The sequence below is a fragment of the Elgaria multicarinata genome, chromosome 3, assembly GCF_023053635.1.
Source record: "Elgaria multicarinata webbii isolate HBS135686 ecotype San Diego chromosome 3, rElgMul1.1.pri, whole genome shotgun sequence".
In the NCBI taxonomy this organism is placed as follows: Eukaryota; Metazoa; Chordata; class Lepidosauria; order Squamata; family Anguidae; genus Elgaria; species Elgaria multicarinata.
In genome coordinates this window covers 153,142,623-153,165,621 of record NC_086173.1, presented here as the reverse complement: position 1 = coordinate 153,165,621, position 22,999 = coordinate 153,142,623, and the positions used below count along the sequence as shown (strand labels likewise).

The 22,999-nt window shown below is 45.9% G+C and overlaps 1 pseudogene; it reads left to right on the top strand.

Moving 5' to 3' along the window:
• Positions 1-2,693: 2,693 nt before the first annotated feature.
• The window catches only part of LOC134396061 (zinc finger protein RFP-like), a 31,620-nt pseudogene continuing 11,314 nt past the window's right edge, over positions 2,694-22,999 (top strand).

The window sequence follows — 22,999 nt, the reverse complement described above, 5'->3', positions numbered from 1 at the left end:
AGAGTTTGACACTAGAAGCATTAAAGTGAAGTTCCATAAGGCGCAGCGCCCCTTTCCCAAGGTGCCGCCTTTCCTGTGACCTGCTGCAGGAGAAAGGGACTCTGAAAACTCAGCGCCCGGCAAGGCATGCAAGGAGAATGAGCCAAATTCTCACCCGCCTCCCTTGCGACAAGGACCAATGAACTGGAGGGGGGAGGGGTGGGGGGCAGCCACAATAGTGGGAGAGCAAACAAGTGAAAAGAGAGTTCATCGGTATGGCGATGATCGTGAAAGGGACCAGCACTTGACGTGCTAAAGAAACAGAGGTTTAAATCGCAGATGCATACCAGGAATAAAAAGTAGGTGTGATGGAGCTCTAAGTCTTAGTCAGTATTTTTTTTCCACTTCATTTCTATTGGACACTGCAAAATTTCTTTAATACTGGACTGTTTAACTCAACTAATTGATTACAGTGTAATACACCTAATGCTCTCTGTTTGAGAGCGATCCTCTGTCCCCTAGACAGCGTACGTGTGTGCGTGTGTGTGATAGGACTGTTAGGTTTCTAGGCTTTGAGGTCAGAAACATCGTTCGTGACCTTGGGATGCGGAAACCATGCTCCCAATGCGCTCTCCCTCCAGCTCAGAGACAGCTCAGTTCTCAGCACTCAGAAATGTTGTCTGGAGATGGGGAGAACCCTGCAGTCCCAGGGGAGGGGAGGGGAAGAGACTGGGAAAGCCGTGGGATGTGTGCCCTGGTCTCCTTCCCTCCCGCTCTTAAGTGCCTTGGCTAGACAGGCCAAAACACCCATCTAGCCAAAATGCAGGGCAGCTGGAGCACAGGCGCAAGAATGGCCTCCATGCCCTGGCTGCCCTGCGTTAGAATCCTCGGAGGCCTCTGAGTTCGGAGGCTGCTGCTGATCTCCAAAGGGTTGCGGCCTTAGACATACGTTTTGTACGGTCCACAAGTTGATTCTTTTGGGGAGGAGTTTATTACACAGGTACACTTTATACTGGGACAGTCTATATGTTCACTGATGTATATGCTCTTTAAAAATATTTGCCTGCCTCATTGAAATTAATAAATGGTCAGTGTAAGTGGATTTTCTGAGCCCCTTTGACAACTAAAAGATTGATATTACAACATTGGAAGGAGAAAAACTCCCCCCTCTCATGCTATGAATTGAGGACCTTACATCGCTTTCAATATTCGGATGAGTGGCACTTTCAAATGGATACTTATGTGAATATTTGATCTACTTTTGTTGAAGCCTATGTATTATTGTTAGAAAGTTGTATGTATATGATACGTATTAATTACTATGTATTAGTTACTATATATTACTATATATCTGACATATATTAAATAAATGGAAACAATTTCTTAATTAAAAATAAAATCTTCTGTGGGTGCCTGCAGGGGCCACCTTGGGGACGACTTCATGGGCTCCATTGGAGATGCCTACGGGGCCACGGGGCCCAGAGCCACCAACATTGGGGCCCCCTGTTCTGCCATCTCCCAGGCTGCAGCTCCTCCTTCAGCCTTCTTTCCTGGCTGCAACACAGCAGAATTATCACAGGTTTTTTTCTTTCTAAGGGTTTTTTCTTTTAACAGTTCCTGTCTTTTGGTAAGCATTGCATATTTTAGATTATCCCTTTTTTATCTTTATAAAAATAAAGAAAAGTTATATATACCTCAAAAATGTATCCAGCTACCTTTTAACAGCTTACAGATTTATTTTATTAATATCCATCTATTGCCTATAGTGCTACAGTATTTTAAGTGCAAAGAGGTCAGTAATGTTGCCTCAGAGTCAAGCTGTGTTCCACTGATTTTAGCCAAGCGCAGCTAACATCAAAGTGGAAACACTAAAAAGAGGACAAAAGTAATAGTAAACCAGCTGCACAGAGAAGATGACAAGATGCTGGTAGAAGAGACAGAACTGCTCAACTCCTATTTTGGCTCAGTCTTCTCCCCAACGAGGATCTGTGACCCATCTGATATCTGTGGCAAACAGGCTGAAGTGCAGTTTGAAGTTGTCAGAGAGATGTGCTGAGTAGGGCTGTGCTCCTCTTCACTTCAGTTTGGAGAAGTGTTAGTGGAGCGGCCTTATTCGCCTCCGACAAAGGTGGAGACGAATTGGGTCGGGGGGGCTGCGGACGCAGGAAAGTGGGGGGGGGAGGGATACTCAGCTGACAGTGGTGTCGCCACAGTTCGTGCAGCGATGGCAATGGAGCCAGGTAAGGGGGGAGTGGGGCTTACCTGCCTCCGTCACGGGCTCGAACTGAGGGCCTGGCCTCAAAGTGGAAGCAGGCTGCTTCCGCTTTGAGGCCTGGCCCTCAGTTCAAGCCTGCAACGGAGGATGGTAAGGGAGTGCAGGGAGTTTTGCTTACATGGCTCCGCTGCCCCCGCAGTCCATACAGCAGAGGCAGTGGAGCCAGGTTAGGGGACGGGGGAGAGGGGGGCTTACCTGTGTCTGTCGGGGGCTTCAATTGTAGCCCCGGCTTGAAGCCAGAAGAGAAGGCTGCGGCCTCTTCCAGCTTCAAGCCAGGGCCTCAATTGAAGTCCACAATGGACACAGGTAAGGGGTTGGTGGGTTGGCTTACCTGGCGCCAGCGGCAGCAATGTCAAAGCGGCGACAGCAGCGGCTCCACATAAGGGGGGGAGGGGGCTTACCTGTCCCTGTCACTGTCTGTGGTAGGCTTCAACTGAGGCCCCAGCTTGAAGCCGGAGGAGGCCGTGGCCTTCTCTTCCGACTTCAACCGGGGCCTCAATTGAAGCTCGCGACAGACCATGACGGATGCAGGTAAGGGGGCGTGGGGGGTTTGGCTTACCTGGCACTGGCACCATCCATGCGGTGATGGCAGTAGAGCCAGATCTCACTCCGCAGAACAGGGGACAGGTGGATCGGCCCGAACCAGTTCGGGCCTGATCCAGAAGTTCCAGATCGGGCCACGAAGCGGTTTGGGGGGTCCATGCACAGCCCTAGTTCCAAGTATCTCTCAGAACCTTCAATGAGTTCAAGTTCCCAGGTCCAGGTGAACTGCACCTCACAGTGTAGAAGGAGCTACAAGATGGGCTCCAGGAACTTCAATTCCTTAATTTTGAGAAGTGCTGGAGAACAGGTGAACTACCGGAGGACTGGAGAAGGGCGAATGGGATCCCTTTAATATATATAAAGAAGGCAGATCTGGGGAATTACAGACCAGACAGTTTGACATCAATACTTAAGGAGATTTTAGAGCAGGTAATAAAGTGATCAATCTGTAGGCATCTTGGGGTGATCAGAGGTAGTTGAAATAAGCCATAATTTACCACTGTGATGGGCAAACCAGGTCAAAATATACAAAAGCAATGTCCCCCGCTCAAAATCAGGCCCATTCTTTTAACATTATTGTATCTTTATCAAAAGACCGATCCTCTGCTTAACTTCATTTTTTACATGCTGATGATTTTCTGGTGAGTTATTTACAAGCAAGCAAACGCCCACTACCTGAAAGCCAAGGAAGTGAAACTTATTCTGTCTGCAGTGTACGAAAGCCATGGCTGCTGCTTGGAGTCCTGTCCAGGATCTCTGTGAAGAAGTCAGTTGTTCCATCTGCCTGGATTATTTCAGGGATCCAGTGACAGTTACAGAGTGTGGGCACAATTTCTGCCGAGCCTGCCTGAACCAGTGCTGGGGGGAGAAGGACACAGAGGCCTCCTGCCCCGAGTGTAGAGGAACCTTCTCGAAGGGGAACGTCAAGCCAAATAGGCAGCTGTCTAACTTTGTCGAAATTGCCAAGAAATTCGGAGATCAGGGGGCCAAGGGGGCAGAGGAGAAGGGGGGAAGTCTGTGAGAAACACCAGGAGCCCCTGAAGTTCTTCTGCAAAGTCCATGAAACCCCCCTCTGTGTGGTGTGTGACAGATCCAAGGAGCACGAAGGTCACAAGGTGGTTCCTCTAGAGGAGGCTTCCCAGGAGTACAAGGTAGGAAAACATTGTAGACCTTGGTGGGGAGGGGGGAAAGCTGTGGGTTCTTCTTGGGAAGTTCATGTAAAGTCCCTGCAATAAGTAAATATTGGGACTAAACTATTTCTTTATTATGTTCCAATAGCATGGATGCAAATAGCAGCCATGGGGAGCCTGAAAAGGTTCGGGATGGTGGAGGGTGGTGGCAGCAGTAGGGGAGCAGGGGCAAGACGCTGCAGCTGCTCCTCTCACACCTTTCCTTCCCTCTCTCTCTCTCTCTCTCTCTCTCTTTGCTCCAGCAGCAAACTGGGTGGGTTTGTGTGTTCCGCAGTGTTTACTGTGTCGGCCAAAGGTGGTGGTGGTGGTGGTGGAGGTATGACCCCCAGCCCCAATCCCCATCTCAGTGCATGTGAAACTCAGACTCCCAGTGGATGGAGGGACTTGTTTTTTAGGCTTTAATGGTATGAAAAAGTCTGCTGAGAACCTCCCCGCTCCCCAGTACAAAGACGGATGTCAGGGAACAGGAATATTGTTCACTTCCTCTTTCTGTCTCACTAAACCAAACATGAACTTTTGTTTTTCCTTCAGGATCTGATCCGTCGTCGCCTGGAGATTCTCAGGAAAGAGAGAGAAAGAATTCTGGCATATAAGGCAGAAACAGAAAAGGAGAATAAAGAACTTCTTGTAAGTGTCAGTTTTACTAGGGGTCTGTTTGTATGATATCGTTTATTTATTTGTTTATTAAATGATTGGCATCCTGCCCTATATCACTGAGATCTAAGGGCGGCATACAGATAAAAACAGAACAATGTAGACAGTACAGAATAGAAACAACGAGAAACATATTAAATCACCTACAAATTAAGATAAGTAGAATTTTTTAACAAGCACTAGAAACAATTGAAAACAATTAAAACTATGTGCAACCATTTAGCCTTCAAAGGCTTTGATAAAAAGCCATGTTTTATCAAAGCCTTTGAAGTTGTGAGGGCTCCAGCAGCAAACTGGGTTGGGTTTTGTGTACCACAGTGTTTACTGTGTCGGCCAAAGGTGGTGGAGCCAGCTCCGTGGCTCTAAACAGGGCGGGCGGAGATTAAAATGGAGGGGGGGAGAGAGGAGAGGAGAGCAACAGTGCTGTTCCTCCCCCTTTTTATAATTTTATGATTTAAATATACAGAGCTGTGCATTAACAAATTTTCGGAGGACCGGGCAACCTCCAATCTGAATATGCGGACCTCCGCATATTGTGCCTTCTAAGTTAAAAAAAGAAGGGACAGCCACGTTCCTTTCCTCCCCCCCCCCCTCATTTTTTTTTAAAAAAAAACCTTTTCAGAAGCGCCAGGGAGGAAAATTCGCACTTGTCTCCCTTCCCGTGCAGATACCGGGAAGGAAGGCAAATGCAGGTACAAGGCGCCACTCAGCGCCAGAGCACTTCCATATAGCCAGGGGCCTGGCGCTGAAATGAAGCCAGCATTGTCACCAGTCGGGTCTCCAAGGGGAAGGCAGTTCACAACGGGCAGGGTGCCACAATAGAGAAAGCCCTCTCCCCTGTCCCATTATAATATATGTCTCCCTTTGGTGGGACACAGACGAGGGCTCCTCCAGCAGATCTCAGGCAGGCAGATATATAGGCAGAGGCGCTCCCTCAAGTTTCGAGGTCCCAAGCTGCTTAGGGTTTTAAATGTCATTGCCAACACCTTGAATTCCGACCCAAAGCATACAGGCAGCCAATGCAATTCCTTTTAGACGGGTATTATATGGTCTCTGTGAGATGTACCCGTCTTCAGTCTAGCTGCTGCATTTTGCGTTAGCTGCAACTTCTGAGTCGTCTTCAGGGGCAGCCCCATGCAGAGTGCATTGCAGTAGTCTAATCGGGACGTTACCAGTGTGTGCACTACTGTGGCTAGGTTATCCCTGTCCAGGAAAGGCCAGAGCTGGTGGATCAGCCGAAGCTGACCCAAGTACTCTGGGCCACGAAGTCCACCCGAGCCTCCAGTGTCAAGGATGGATCTAGGAGTACTCCCAAGCTACACACCTGCTCCTTTGGAGAGAGGACAAGCCCATCCAGAACAGGTCGCTTACCCAATTCCCAGACTCGGGAACCACCAATCCACAGAGCTTCCGTCTTATCAGGATTCAGCTTCCGTCAATTGGCCCTCATCCAGCCCATTACAGCCTCCAGGCACTGGTCCAGGACCTTCACAGCCCCAGCTGTCTCCGATGACAAGGAGAAGTAGAGCTGAGCATCACCAGCATACAGATGGCACCAAACCCCTAATGACCTCCCCCAGTGGCTTCATGGAGATGTTGAACAGCATGGGGGATGGAATAGAGGCCTGTGGCTTCATATCCATGGGGTAGAACAGGAACCCCCCAATACCACTTTCTGCAATTGGCCCTGCAAGTGGGAGCGGAACCACTGGAACACGGAGCCTCCTACTCCCATCTCACATAGCCAATCCAGCAGGATACCATGATCAATGGTGTCAAAAGCTGCTGAGGCGTCCAGTTAGATCAACAGGGCAGTACTCCCCCTGTCTTTCACCCGGAGTAGGTCAGAGAAGCCAAGGCTGTTTCAGTGCTGTGCCCTGGCCTGAAACAACACTGAAATGGGTCTAGATGATCCGTTTCCCCCAAGAACGCCTGAAGCTGTCCAACCACTAAACGCTCAAGCACTTGGTCTTTGCCCCAGGGTGGCTCCAAATCAATGCTGTGTTGGTTAGATGATGCAGCGGCTGATTCGGGGCAAATAGGCCGAGATCCGCAGCTGAACATTCAGGGACTTGCCCTGACTGTTTCTCCCTGAGTGAGGTCTTCTGCTCTCTGACCTTGCTCCGTGGCTGATCCGGGGTGCGGTCCTGGCAGATGGCGCCTGGCAATTGGTCACCGGAAGCCAGGAAGAGGGCAGAAGGGGGCGGCTCCAGTACCTGGATGATTGCTGTTACCCCCCCTGCTCCCTCCTTGGCCTGGAGATTAGCAAGTCCAAACCCACAGGAAGGAAACCACAGCCTTTGGGGGGAATGCGGCCCCAATGAGGTGCTATCAAGGCAGCCCCTAGGAAGGAACAAGGGCTTCAACCACTATTCTATGATTCTATGATCTTATAGGAATCTTTTTCTCTACTGAACATGGATTGAAGACCTCTGAAAACTTAAAATAACTTTCCTATAAAATTCCTTTACGCCTCTTGATGCTGTGAAGCTTGGTCCTATTTCTGACTCTGGCTCCCCTTTCCATCCACTTCTTGCAGAAGGAAACCAAAGCAGAGAGGGAAAAGACAGTGGCTCAGTTCAGACAACTACGGCAGCTTCTGGAGGAACAAGAGAAGCTTCTGCTGACCCAGATAGAAGGCTTAGAGGAGGAGATTGCCAGGAGAAGGGACGAGCACCAGGCCAAACTCTCTGAAGAACTCTCCTCTCTTGAAAGCCTCATCCAGGAGTTGGAGGAGAAGTGTCAGCAGCCAGCGAGTGAACTCCTGCAGGTAAGACGGTGGCAGGAACAACCCAGGAATTTCCTCCCAAGGGTAAAGCTGACTGCAAGACCTTCCTGCCTCCATCATCTAAAGATGGAAAAGGCCCAAGGCAGGCACTGCAGACTCCTTAGACACTTGGCAACCGTAAGCTGATACCTTTAAGAGAATTCTTGCCAAAGCAAAGTTGGGAAAATTATAACCCTAATCACCTGCTGCTTTTGACAAGGAAAGGATGGCTTCATTCCTGCCTGGGAAAGCACAGGGAGAAGTCTGCCATTGGTAACTGCTACATGGGAATTAACAGACATGCTTACACCTCACTCAGTTGTAAAGATAAACACATGAAAATTGGCACTGTGGCAGCTTTCAAAGAGGACTTTAGGCAGGCCAAGTTTGGATCAGATCCCTGCATGCAGTGATTTATAGCGAATTTTTAAAATCTGAACTCAAATGTCCTCTCAGGCACCTCTCCTGCCTTGATCTGTATGCCGAGAGAGAGGGAAACGAAGCAGCAGGAGAAAAGCGCTTCGTGCGATAATAAATAAGTAAATAGAAATGCATAAATGCCACAACAGCAGCACACAGCTTGCCCATCATCCTCAGAGAGGACAGGAGGCTTGCAGGAGGAGGAGGAGGAGGAGGAGGACGAGGACGAGGAGGAGCACCCCCTGCACCGGAAGCCCAGCCAGCCAATAGGAGTGATAGTTTAACTAAAATGAAGAGCCTGCCTGGCTCAGGTGTAGAAGCTTTCTCCCTCCCAATGCCAGTCTGACTGCTCAGGTTCTCACCTTGCCACAAGCGGAGATCTGTTGCAACCTCCCTTTTAAACAGAGACATTTTTCCTTCCCCTGCTGAGACTCAGGAGTTTCAATGCACCCCAAACTCAGCTTCAGGAATGGGTCCCAGAGGCACCCCTGAAATTCCACCCTGTTTCAGGAGGTTCTCGGACCAATAGTGGCCTCCTTGCCTGCACCCTCTTTCTATTCTGTGTGTGTTTTGTGACCAGGGCCTTTGCATTACATGGCAGGAGAGGGACGACCAGGTGGCCTGGAATTGGAAACTTCTCCCTCCTCCTGGTGCTCATAGTAAGAGTGAAGGGGACATCGCCCTCTAGTGGAGGTTTTGAAGTGCAACTTTGGCTGCACATGGTGGGAAGTCTTGAGATGTAGTTGAAGAATCGGGATATCCAGGGGTTTTCTTTTAACGGAATAAATGGGGGAAGGTGCAGGAGACATCGTCAGAAAGACCCCAAATTTCCGTGAGAGGCCAGTCAGGAGCATGCTATAAATCACTTATTTAGAGAAGCCCCATGTCTCACTGTCCTGTTCTAAGAGAAACCCCCCTTGGAACCTTCCTCCCCCCCCCCATCTGGAAAGTTCACTCTAAACTCCCTCCCACCCCCAGCACTGTTAAGTACTCCTACTTGCATAACAGGTTGTTTTGATTTTTCACGCTTATGAAGAATGCCCTAGCATCGCATTTCTCCAATGAATGAGTGTATCCCTGAGATTCTTGTGTGTTTGTGGAAATTCCCATTATTTGAAGAAGCCAGGGCTTGAAGCACTGTCACTGCTGGCATTCCTCTTTTTTGTCAAGGGAAATGTCCCCATCTTGGAGTACTTTCTTGTCCTAAAAGAGAGACTCTAAATTGTCAGTGACTCTGCACAGGGAAATAGGCCAACAGGGTTGGCTGTGACCCAAAAGTGGGTCACAGGATCAGTCCAGATGGGTCACTGCAAGGGCAATTTTGAAAGTGGGGCCCATGTTGCAGGTTGGGGTTCATCGTGGTTCTTGGATCTGGACTTGTGGAAGACCACTGCCTTAAAATGCAGGTCAGTGTCTGTCTCTTGTGAAGGCCTGAGAGTTTGACCCATTGTAGGATGTTTTATCTATTCCTCATAGTCCTTGAGTGGGTGTGGGTGTGGGTGTGCTATGTGTAAGCATCAGCACTTGAGCATGAGAAGGACCAGGGTACCATAGATGGGTGACTGGCAGGCACTGAGTTCCCTCTTCTCTCTCTCCTTTCTTTGCAGGACATGAGAAACACCTTGCAGAGGTAAGTGGATCCCACTCATTTCCATGATGGTGGGAAGGGTCTGGATCGCATGGGAAGCACATGGCTCCCTCCATGCTCCTGGGCAGAGGACATTGGTCTCCAACATCTCATGGACTCCAACATCTCAGTGATTAAAACAGGGACTAGTACTCCTTTTCTTCCTTCCCTCCATCACACATGGTTGAAGGCTCCTCTCTGCCTACAAAACATCTCACCCCAAAACACACATACAAAAACTCCACAGACCAAACCTTCTCCCAAAACAACAACGCAGGCAATCCCCCAGCACAGGCAAAACACAGACCACTAACCCTAACTAGACACAAACACAAGCATCCCATCTGCCCCGCTCCCCCCCCTCCCCCAGCCATGCTCACTGGTGTGGCTCCCAAAGGGTTCTGTATGGGCCAGTGTGGCTGATGCTCCCTCCCCCAACAAAAGTTGCCCGTTCTCTGTTCTGAGCTTTCTGCAATTTCCGTTTGGATTGAATGGATGTGGGTTACCTTTTTCCCCTCGCCTCCAGGAGTGAGAAGGAGACATTTGAGAATCCAGCAGCTTCCCCTCCAGAGCTGAAGCAGAAGATCTGGGACTTCCATGAAATAAATCCCGTTCTGCAGAGAGTCGTGAAGCAATTCAAACGTAAGGAAGCAGGGATGCAGGGATGCAGTGCTGGGCATCAATTTATTTTATTTTGTTGGTGCTACAAACGGTGGTAGTAAACAGCAGGCTTCCATTTTGGCAGCCTGGCCACCATTTCCTTTTCCTCCAGGAATACCCAGAGTGCATTTTGTTGCCCATCCGCTCAGACTGGAGAAGGTTTCTTGAAGGTTCTCCAATTCTGCTTTGGGTTTTCACCATCCAGAATAATTAAGTGTGTCAACCTCCCTGTTTACTCTTGACTCCATATCCCTCACTCATGAATCTAAACTGCAGGAAAGAGATAAGGAAAGAGTTCCCTTTGGGGGCCCCACTGCTTCTCTCGATTGGGAGTTTTGTCCACTGATTCCTCTCCTTCCATGCTGCTTACCCCTGACACCATCTTCTTCATTCACGGATTCAATAGCCATGGTCTCCCTTCACTCTTCAGGGTCCCCATCACTGATCTCCACTGTGAGAACTGTCCGTTTCGTCCTCCCTTTCCTTTTTTAAAATCAAGGCTGCACAGCTATTTTGGGGTGGGGCCCAGATTGCCCTCCAGCTCACACACTACGGGGCAGGTGATGGGACCCCATTCCTTTCCCCCCACTGATGCTGGAAGGAGGTCTGCAACGGTGCCTCCTCCCCTGACAGAGAAAGACGTCCAGCCCCCTCCGCATCCATCCCTCTGATCTGATGTGATGCGGCCTGGGTGCTGGGAATCCCCTGCACAGGGAAGGTCAGTCCTGCCACTCATTCCCATCGCCCCCATTATCTCTGCTCTCAGATCAGAGATAGCTGTAGGGGTGTGGTTGGGAGGCATTAGGACTCACCCCCACCGTGGGTAGCGGCCACACTTCCGGGCCACCACTCATCCATGCTCCTATCTCTGTTCCGAGATTGGAGATAGCCATGGGGATGAGAGGGGGCGCAGAATTGGGACTGCTCGATGTGCGAGAAATAATAATAATAATAATAATAATAATAATAATAATAATAATAATAATAATTTTATTTATTTGTTACCCGCCTCTCCCTTTGGATCGAAACATTCAAAACTAATACATCGTTAAAAGCAGCACATTATTAAAAGGCATCTTAAAATTCAACTGCGTAGGCCTGCCAGAAGAGATCAGTCTTTAGAGCTTTCTTAAAATCTGGAAGGCTGTTAAGTTGACGAATCTCTCCTGGCAGGTCATTCCATTAGCTGCGAGCGGCAGAAGAAAAGGTCCTCTGGGTACTAGTGGTCAGCCTTGTTTGTGTTGTCTGGAGTAAATTCTTCCCAGAGGACCTGAGTGTGCGGGGCGGATTGTACGGGAGGAGGCGATCCCGCAGGTAGCCTGGACCCAAACCATGTAGGGCTTAAAAGGTGATAACCAACACTTTATACTTCGCCCGGAAACTAATTGGCAGCCAGTGAAGAGATTTTAAAACTGGTGTAATGTGGTCACTCAATCTAGCCCCGGTGAGTGCCCTTGCTCAGGCTGCCGCACATGCCCACCACTATCCCTGATCAGAGACAGCTGTGTGGGGGGGAGCCCTCCAAGGGGATTCCTCCAGAGGGTGGGGCTTGGAGACTAAGCTCATTCCCGTGGAGGAAGACCAAGAGGCTGTGCAGGCCACATTGTGGTGCCCCATAGATTGCATTAGGACTAGACCCCTGGTTTAAATGGCTACAAATTCATGAGTATTGAATGACAACGAAGCAAACACAGGAACAGTGGAATTTAAAAAAATCTTTTTGGAGCTTCAGATATTTAAGATATACAAGGCTAAATTGTAGCCCATGAGGGCTGTTCTCGCCATAGGAAGGGGAATTAAATACAACCTCTATCCTAGTTCTGCCTTCTGCTTCTTATTTCTTATGTTCTACAGAGGATTTTCTTCAGTTTTTTTTTATTATTATTTCGGTTGCAGTCCTAGAAATGCTTCGTTGAGGTTTAGCTGCACTGAACATGATGGGACTTACTGGGCCAGTTTGCATGACTCCAGGTGGCTAATAAGTCCCGGTGGCTTGGGCTTGTTGAGTGCTGGCCTGGTTTGCATAGTTATTCTGGCTGGGCAAAGGCTTCTCATGTCGTCTGAATCTAGGGAGGGTGGCTTGTTGGGGTGGTTAAGAAGCCACTCCAGACCCATCGCCTGTGGTGCGGTTGTGGGTTGACTTGGTAACCTTCCCCACGAGCCTCCCCCACTGGCTTTGGATGAAATGAAACACTGAGAAACACGCATAGAATTGTACTGTTATTTGGAATCAGTTTAAAGTTACGAAGAGGATCTCCCTTTTACCAGTTTGGTTTCTACTTGATTCATAATGGGCCTCTTAAAGTTTCTATCATTTCCTTCCCCAGATGCGCTGCTACCTGGACTACCTCCGATGAAAGGTACATTTCCAGTTTATTTATTTATTACATTTCTTTACCATCCAATAGCGGAAGCTGTCTGGGCGGTTCACAAAACCAATGTGAACCAAATGCGCTGGAGAGATATGGACTGGTCCGATATTTCACTGGCTTCATTTCACTGTGCTTAAACCGTTCTGTCCTGCACCCTTCGGAACTATAAAAAGGTTAACTATGAGTAATCAGCAACTCTGTAGGGATGTTGGGTTCTCCATATCAACAAAGCAGGCACAGACAGGGGGGTGGAGCTATGGACTCCTCCCCTCCATACTTCCCCCATGCATTCCAGTGCACTTTTGCAAGACGTGTCCATTTATAGAGGTGACTGTGCCTAGGGAGGGCTCCATGCAATCAGGACATGTGAGAAAGCAAAGCTCCCAGTCGTGTGGAGCTCTGGCCATCCATGCACACTTGAGCAGGCAGAGGTGTCTCACTGAGGAACGTTCAAAGAGACGGGATGGTCTGACCAGCATTGGGCCTGGTCACTGGTATTTTATAACGTTAGAATTTATTGATAAACATACAGGCTGAACATAGGTAGAGGCACAGCTTGGATGCTCCAGTAGACAGTTCTAAAGTTCACGGGTCACTGGAGAGACTCATCCAGACCCCTCCAAATTTTTACTTTTCCTGTCAACATATCACTGCGGTTATTAATAAGTCAAAGGCTGTAGCAAATGATATGCTTATAAAAGAGGGATTCCAGGACGATCCTGTCTGACAGATGTTCAGCATTATACTATATAGCTTTATCCTTAATTAACCAAAACAAAAAATGACAAAACATTTTAGAAGAGTTGAAAAACTGTGAAGGGGGTATTGGAGAAGAAAACACGCCGATGAAGTTATTGGCACTGGCCCACAGGTGCCCGTCACAGTTGACTTTCCCCTGAGGGAAGCGCCTCTGGCACCGTCAAAATCATATCTCTGTGAAAGACTTCAACATGCATCTGAACTGCAAATATGCACATAATGGCTTGATGCTGTGGTGGAACCCGAAAGGACGGGTTCCCGTGGTTCGCTGAGTGGTGCTCACAGGCTCTCAATACACAATTTCTCTCTCTTTAGGAGAAGAGCAGCCTGCAGTGCTGCAAGGTGACAGTCTCAAAAGACCTGAGGAACTGCCCAACAATTTCAGGAAACATATTTATAGGGTCAATTCTCCACAGATACAGTGGCAGAAATTTCCCACCAATCATAATACAGCTCTGCAATGCAACAACCAATGAGAAGCAAAGCATTTAGGCATGTACAGAGTTTAAGTATTTCTCTGACTAAAATACCATACATATATAGGTATTGCAATAGTTACAGCAAATACATCTCTATCTGTTTTGTTTTTTTGGTTATCTTGCGTTGCAGACATCTTACTCCACCCTCCCACTGCTGGTGTTGACACCGTCTTGTGTCATGGCATTTATGCACGTGCAAAGTGCAGATAATTCTAAGACTAGAAAATCATTACGTGGATGGGTATTGTAACCTTAGAACATCTGTTCCTTGGTGGTTACTACTCTTCCTGTCCTCGCTGGGAGGCTCACACTCTGACTAATGTGTCAGCACTTCTTGTTGGTTGAGCAAGTGTGGCTCAATATAATTTCAGCTACAGTTTGCATCAAATTGCAATAGAACTTAATTTCTAATAGGAAGGGGCTTACATCAAAACAGGGTGGGCACAGACAAAACAGCCCATTCACACATTTCCACGACAACTCCCTCCTTTTGGGCGTTTTATCTTGACCACTACTCTAAATGTATTCTCATAAAGGCTCTAAATTCACTTCTCTTGTTCTGCAGTTTAGCTATTTGAGAAATAGCTAAACTGCAGTTTTTCCAAACTATGTTAGAAAACTTCTCTCTCTCTCTCTCTGTATACTAGAAACTTCTTAGGTTAGTTATTAAAGAGCTGTAGAAGTTGTGTATGTAACGCACTTGGAGTAGCAAATAGACAAAAAACATACCTTTCTTCTGGGTTTGGATAGTCAAATAAGGTCTTTTTGTCTACATATGACTGGACAATGGATTCATTTAGGAAAGAGATTTTCTATTTATGAAAACACTTTTAATGAAATATGCAGAGTTCTGTGACTTAGATATAAGTTCAAACTCTAGTTGGTTTTGGCGACAATACAACAATTACTCTTTGGATGTTTTTTTTTGTTCAGGTAACTTTACAGGGAAACACTCTGATTCATTCGGGCTTACTATCACTTAGGAGTCTCACTGATTGTTAGGGTAAACAGGTGGTGTATGAACTGGTGCTTGAGAAGCTCTCTCAAATATTGAGGTCCCAAGCCGTTTAGGGCTTTAAATGTCATTACCAACAGCTTGAATTCCGACCGGAAGCGTATAGGCAGCCAGTGCAGTTCCTTTAAGACCGGTGTTATGTGGTCTCTATAAGATGTACCCGTCCTCCAATATAGGGATGACACCCAGCTGTCCCTCTAAGGTTTCATTTCGGAATCAGGTCTGTCTCCCCTAATTCCCAAGAATTAGCGCAAGTGCAGTCATTATGCCACAAAAGTCTCATATTAGCATTGTATAAAACGAAATGGGCCACCCAAATCACTGGCAAGAGAAAGGGCTCCTTTGCATGTTTGTATCTTGCACCCGAGGTGGAGCCTCCAACTGCTGCAAAAGCGAACGAGATACTAAATTTTCATAGTTCTATTGACAACCCAGTTATCTGTTGCCAAAAGGGAGGGCAGAACCAGCTGGGTGCTCTCTGCTCAGAAGAATGGAGACTCCTCCTTCCCCCTGGAAGTCTCAGTTGGCCCATTCACAGAGGCAGCATCAAAGGGGGGGGGGTGAATTCTCTGCTCTCCTGCCTCCCTCCACCACCACTCACCCCGCGCGCGCACACACACACACACACACCCCGGGTGGGGGGTGGGGCGGGGCTCCCAGCACTGCCAATGAGAAGGCATCCTGGAGCTTTTCCATCTGTTCCTTCTTAAGAGAAGAAGCTCAGGAGGGACAGGAGGGGAAGACAACATGGAATTCCTGGAATGAGGCAGGGCCAGGCTGCACTAAAACCCTGATCTGGAAGCAGCAAAGAGTTGAGTGTTTTGAGAGTGAGGGTTTTTTTCTTACTTGTAAAATGTGGGAGGAGCCCTTAGCTGGGAGGGGCAAATTGGGCATGGAATGGGAGGGGCTGTGGGGGCTTCCCAGGGAAATGGAGGGGAATACAGGGGAGGGGGAGTTTGGCCACTCAGGGTGGGCCGGAAGGACAGAGGGAGGGAAAGGGAGGAGAGGTCTGGGGAAACTGGTTTGGGGGAGCTTTCATGTTGGTTCTGCTCTGAGCATTGGAGGTATTCATGTTCCTGTTATCATACTGAGTTGTTTTCACATTCCCTGATTTTAGAGGAAATCGATGATCCCTGTGGGGTGTTAACACTTAAGACCTCCGCCATTGTCCCAGAGGATTCTGCTGACCTTCTCTTTTCCTCCTCTCTCTCCACCCCCAGCAGCAAACGTCACTCTGGATCCAGACACAGCTTATCCCAGCCTCATCCTGTCTGAGGATCATAAAAGCGTGAGAAGCGGAGAGAAATGGCAAGATGTTCCCGACAATCCTGAGAGATTTGGCAAATTGCAGTTTGTCCTGGGACGTGAGGGATTCATGGCAGGCAGACATTTCTGGGAAGTCAGTGGGGGAAGTGAGGGTGAATGGGCTGTGGGGGTCGCCAGAGAGTCTGTGAGGAGAAAAGGCTGGATTGATTTTAGTCCTAAGGAAGGGATCTGGGTTGTGGGGTGTTATGGAGGTGAATACTGGGCTTCCAACCCCCCTCTTTCCCCTCATTTGTCCCTGAGTGGGAAGCTCAAGAAGATCCGAGTGATTCTGAATTGTGCTGGGGGACGGGTGTCCTTTTACGATGCTGACAGGGGGATCCTCCTCTGCACTTTCTCTGGAGCCTCCTTTGCAGGAGAGACAATTCTGCCCCTCTTTTATGTAACAGCGAAGGCCCCCCTCAGCATCTCTCCTTAAGGCAGCTCAGAGCCTTCCTCACTCTCCCTCCTCTGCAGACCAGACTGGTTATTCTACTCTAAGCATCAAACCTCCCTTTGTCAAGGGCTCCTTTTCCCCTTCTGCAAAGGCCCCCTGAGAGGCCTCCAGTCACAGACACCAGAACTAAATGGACTAAAATGGTGCCTGATTTCTTCCCTCCCTTTCCCCTGACGTCCCTCATCCCTTAAAGAGACAGAAGCACATGAATAATCCAGAACAACACTTTTTTTAACTACACTGCTTCCATGACCTTCAGTCTATGTTTAATTTTCCATTTTCCTTGTTTCCCTCTCCACAATATTTTAATTATATCCTTAGATGGAAAACCCACCACAAAAACTCTCTCTCTCTCTCTCTCTCTTTGCACAAACACACACACACACACTGGTGCATTGTTCCTTGTCAGAGATCCTGATGTGACATTCTTGCCAATGTTTCCATATCCCAAAAGGCCTCTCATTCTGCTGTTTCACGAAGACAAATGCATCTTCCATGTGATTTCCATTGAGAATGGCCTGTGGGTGGGCTTGGATTCAGCAAGTCCAGGGAAATTGCTGTTATAGAGAGCTAATATGTCCACCTTCGTTATTTTCATTAAATAAAATAAGTTACAGCCTTGGGAACAATGGTTATCTCATCATGCTTAGGGTGACCATATTTCGGAAACCGAAAAGGAAGACAACATGGCTGCTCCCAGGGGCGTGCCCACAAACGTGCCCAGCCCCCAAGGGGGAGTTCCCACCCAAACGTGCCCTTGGTCACATGTCTGACTTCACAGGACACAATTAAGACAAACCTGTTCTACATAACATCTTAATGTTAAAATCACTGGAATAAAGAACAGGTGAGATATTCAAGGTATCTGAAATTAACTTCAGTCATTCCTACTTTTATAGCTTTTGCTGCACTTTGAATCTTTTGCTATATTCTGTGTGATGCAGTCTCCCCTTCCCTCAAATATCTTTTCTGATTGCAAATCCTTCACTGGATGACCATAGTCTTAGTTTTCCTAACATTTTACACTCTTTCCCCATCACCTTTCTTATTTCCATATTCATTGTTTCATCAAACCGCTACCGCTGAACAAATGAAGCAGTTGACAAGTGCAGAAAAATCTGGCACAAACGAACAAGCAAGAAAAAAGGAGGTGTGTACTCTGGTGCTAACTAAGGTTTAAAATATTTAATAATGATTTCTTCAATAAAAAACAATACGTGAATGCAAATAAGACAGATTGACGCGTACACTAGCTCAACGTTTCGGGCCAGGAGCTGTATCGTCATCCGAATTTGTTTATCCAACAAAGGCTGGACATGGGGGCTGAAGTCCAAGGCCCTGCAGCCTAGTGGGGGGGGGCACCAAGAGACCACCCAGAGAGACGCAGGTGATGGGGGCAGAGGCAGACGAACTCAGCCTTAGAACCGGGGCTGGCAGAGGCAAGCCAGGACCACCAGGGTTGACGCTGCTCCCTGCAGCAGTTGTTAAAAGCACTTTAGAGTCCGGGGGCAGCAAGGAGGGCATTTACATGGTTACAGAAGCCCATTTTCTTCTGTTTACTTTTAAGAATGCCCTTTCCTAGAAACCAAATGATATGATCCTGTATTGCCAAGTCAAAGTGTTTGGCCTCCGGGCAGCAGAAGCCCACTCCGTTCCATTCCTCTGGTCATGACGGAAGCTCTGATTTAGAATTCACATGATCAGGATTTTCTTTTTAAAATCAGGGTTAGTTATGTGGTGTTCACATTTGTTTTGGCTGACTGTAGGCCATGGCTGGAACCAATCGAGCCGCCCCGCCAGCTACGCCAATTCCCTTTCCTCTGTTGTTTCCTAAACACCTGATCAAAGGCCACTCTCTGTTTCCTCCTGGGCTGACCGTGGCAAAATACATAAAGAAAAGGTTTCTATTTGGGAAGGGTCCAGTGGGCCAGTTAGGCATCGGCTCACGTGGATCAGAGTTAAACCGGATGTGTGTGTGTGTAATTCAGAGTTTGACACTAGAAGCATTAAAGTGAAGTTCCATAAGGCGCAGCGCCCCTTTCCCAAGGTGCCGCCTTTCCTGTGACCTGCTGCAGGAGAAAGGGACTCTGAAAACTCAGCGCCCGGCAAAGCATGCAAGGAGAATGAGCCAAATTCTCACCCGCCTCCCTTGCGACAAGGACCAATGAACTGGAGGGGGGAGGGGTGGGGGGCAGCCACAATAGTGGGAGAGCAAACAAGTGAAAAGAGAGTTCATCGGTATGGCGATGATCGTGAAAGGGACCAGCACTTGACGTGCTAAAGAAACAGAGGTTTAAATCGCAGATGCATACCAGGAATAAAAAGTAGGTGTGATGGAGCTCTAAGTCTTAGTCAGTATTTTTTTTCCACTTCATTTCTATTGGACACTGCAAAATTTCTTTAATACTGGACTGTTTAACTCAACTAATTGCTTACAGTGTAATACACCTAATGCTCTCTTTTAGAGAGCAATCCTCTGTCCGCTAGACAGCGTGTGTGTGCGTGTGTGTGATAGGACTGTTAGGTTTCTAGGCTTTGAGGTCAGAAACATTGTTCGTGACCTTGGGATGCGGAAACCATGCTCCCAATGCGCTCTCCCTCCAGCTCAGAGACAGCTCAGTTCTCAGCACTCAGAAATGTTGTCTGGAGATGGGGAGAACCCTGCAGTCCCAGGGGAGGGGAGGGGAAGAGACTGGGAAAGCCGTGGGATGTGTGCCCTGGTCTCCTTCCCTCCCGCTCTTAAGTGCCTTGGCTAGACAGGCCAAAACACCCATCTAGCCAAAATGCAGGGCAGCTGGAGCACAGGCGCAAGAATGGCCTCCCTGCCCTGGCTGCCCTGCATTAGAATCCTCGGAGGCCTCTGAGTTCGGAGGCTGCTGCTGATCTCCAAAGGGTTGCAGCCTTAGACATACGTTTTGTACGGTCCACAAGTTGATTCTTTTGGGGAGGAGTTTATTACACAGGTACACTTTATACTGGGACAGTCTATATGTTCACTGATGTATATGCTCTTTAAAATTATTTGCCTGCCTCATTGAAATTAATAAATGGTCAGTGTAAGTGGATTCTCTGAGCCCCTTTGACAACTAAAAGATTGATATTACAACATTGGAAGGAGAAAAACTCCCCCCTCTCATGCTATGAATTGAGGACCTTACATCGCTTTCAATATTCGGATGAGTGGCACTTTCAAATGGATACTTATGTGAATATTTGATCTACTTTTGTTGAAGCCTATGTATTATTGTTAGAAAGTTGTATGTATATGATACGTATTAATTACTATGTATTAGTTACTATATATTACTATATATCTGACATATATTAAATAAATGGAAACAATTTCTTAATTAAAAATAAAATCTTCTGTGGGTGCCTGCAGGGGCCACCTTGGGGACGACTTCATGGGCTCCATTGGAGATGCCTACGGGGCCACGGGGCCCAGAGCCACCAACATTGGGGCCCCCTGTTCTGCCATCTCCCAGGCTGCAGCTCCTCCTTCAGCCTTCTTTCCTTGCTGCAGCACAGCAGAATTATCACAGGTTTTTTTCTTTCTAAGGGTTTTTTCTTTTAACAGTTCCTGTCTTTTGGTAAGCATTGCATATTTTAGATTATCCCTTTTTTATCTTTATAAAAATAAAGAAAAGTTATATATACCTCAAAAATGTATCCAGCTACCTTTTAACAGCTTACAGATTTATTTTATTAATATCCATCTATTGCCTATAGTGCTACAGTATTTTAAGTGCAAAGAGGTCAGTAATGTTGCCTCATTTTTTTTTTTTATAATAATTTTTATTCATTTTCAACACTATATAAACATAGATAAACATTTCCAAAATATAACTGAAACAAACACAATAAGAAAAAAAAATACATCAAATATCTGCTGCATACATATTGAATAATTGTTGAGTACAAGTATCAAAAACTATTACATATGCTTTATCACACTACAACATCTTCGTTCTTAACATAAAAGTGCACCCCCCACCTCGGGATCATTCTTGAGTCCAAAATCTAATCATTTCTTCTGCTGGTGGTTTCCCACTTCCCTTAGTAAACACGAACACTAGGAACTGTTTCCAAATTCCTTCGAACTCATTTATTTTAGTTACGCCTTTTCTCCACTTAATATTGCATGTCAGTTTATCATTAATGGCTATGTCCCATACTACTTTATACCATTCCTCAATAGAATATTCCCCTTGGATCTTCCAGTTCCTAGCTATCATCAATCGTGCTGCAACCAACAAACTCGATATCAGCTCTATAGTTCCTTTTCCACACTTTATATCTTCAAATAGTGACAGCAATGCTATTTTTGGTGTTTGTTCTATTTTCATTCCCACTATTTCTTCAATTTCTGAGAACACCATCTTCCATAATCTTTGTACATATTTGCATTGCCACCACATATGTAAATACGTTCCTTTTTCCCCACATCCTCTCCAACAATTTGCTGAATGTTGATCACTTATCTTATTCAATCTAACCGGGGTTAGGTACCACCTCCATAAAATTTTAAAATAATTCTCCTTTATTCTTACTGATAAACTTCTCAACACTCTTTGTTTCCATAGTCCCTCCCAGCTCTGTCGCCCTATTTGTATCTTCAAATCTGATTCCCAAATCATTTTCTCTGTATTCTCTCTAAACTCCTTCTCTAACAATATTTTATATATTTCACTCATTAATCCTTTTGAAACTATACTACCTCCTTTTCCTTTCTCCTTACTTACTACTAATTCTTCAAACCTCGTCATCTTTCTACACATTCTATTATCTTTAATCCACTTTTTATTCCATTGTTCTAATTGACCATATTCTAGCCAAGATAGCTTCTTCTCCTTTAACAAATTTTCCATATCCTCTCTTGTTTTAATATCTCTTACCCAATCCTTTAATTTTATTTTATTTTTCTCTTTTAATATTTTACATAATCTGCCCTTTAGATCCTCTGGGAAATTCTTTAACATTATTATCGGTGCTAAGGGAGAGTTGCTCGGAAGCAGCTTCCCTTTAAATTTACTCCAAATTTCCCATTGAGTCCTCAAGAGTGGATTATCTATACTTCCAACCCACTTTCTTCCTCCATCTTTAAAAAAAACATTCTCCAAATTCATCTCTACCTTACTTATGATTTTTTCTTCCATCCAATATAAATCTCCTACTCCCATAATTGCTTCTACAACATGTCTTAATCTATTTGCTACGTAGTATAATTTTATGTTTGGGAGACCCATTCCCCCCTTTTTTTGGCTTAGGTACCAATTATTTTTATTCACTCTTGCTCTCTTTTCTCCATTACAATATTTATTAATAATATTTTGCCAACTTTTTATCTCGGTTTCTGATATTTTTATAGGTAGCATCCTAAATACAAAATTAATTTTAGCTAATATCTTCATTTTTATCAAAGCTATTCTCCCAAACCAAGATAAATTTAATCTTTTATATTTCTCCAATTTCTCTAGTACCTCCTTCTTTAACCTCGTTAAATTTTCCCTTTCTAAATTCTCTAGATTTTTTGTAATTTTAATTCCCAAATATTTAATCTCGTTCTTAACTTTCAATTCCATTCCCTTAAATTCCCAATCCTTTTCTTCCTTCTTAGTATAGTTAAACAACATCATCTCTGATTTAGACCAATTTATTTTTAACCCTGTAATTTCCTCAAATTCCCTCAACTGATATTTAATTCTTTCTAATTTTCTTAATGGATTCTTAATGGTCAATAAAGTATCATCCGCAAACATGTTTAACTTTATTTCCCTTACCTCTCCAATTCCTTCTAACTCTTCATCCTCCCTTAGTGCCTTCGCCAAAACTTCCATAACCATTACAAACAGGACCGGCGAGAGCGGACATCCTTGTCTTGTTCCTCTGGCTAGTCGTATCTTTTCAGTAAGTCCGTCATTTACCACCACTACCGCCGTATTTTGGGAATATAACTGTTCTATTACATTTTTAAATTTATTTCCAAATCCCATTTTATCTATAATACTCTTTAGTGCCTGCCAGCTCACACAATCAAAAGCTTTAAAAATATCCAATGCCATAATACCTGCCTTAATATTTTCTTTTTTTATTACATTTATTACATTTAAAACTCTTCCCACTAAATTATGCATATGCCTTCCTACCACAAACCCACATTGATCTGCTCCTATATATTCTGATAAAAATTTATTTAGCCGTTTGGCCATAATAGATGTAAAAATTTTTGCATCCTGATTTATTAACGAAATAGGTCTATAAGAGTCGGGATTAGTCAAATCTTTATCTGGTTTTGGGATCAGAATTATCACTGAATGTTCCCATGATTCAGGTATCTTCTCTCCTAATAATATCCTATTATAAAGTTCCATTAATTTTGGAACTAAATAATCTTTGAAGACCTTATAATATTCTGGACCCAAACCATCTGCTCCCGGTGATTTACCAACTTTTAACTTATCAATAACCTCTTCAACTTCTCTTTGACTTATTACTGATTC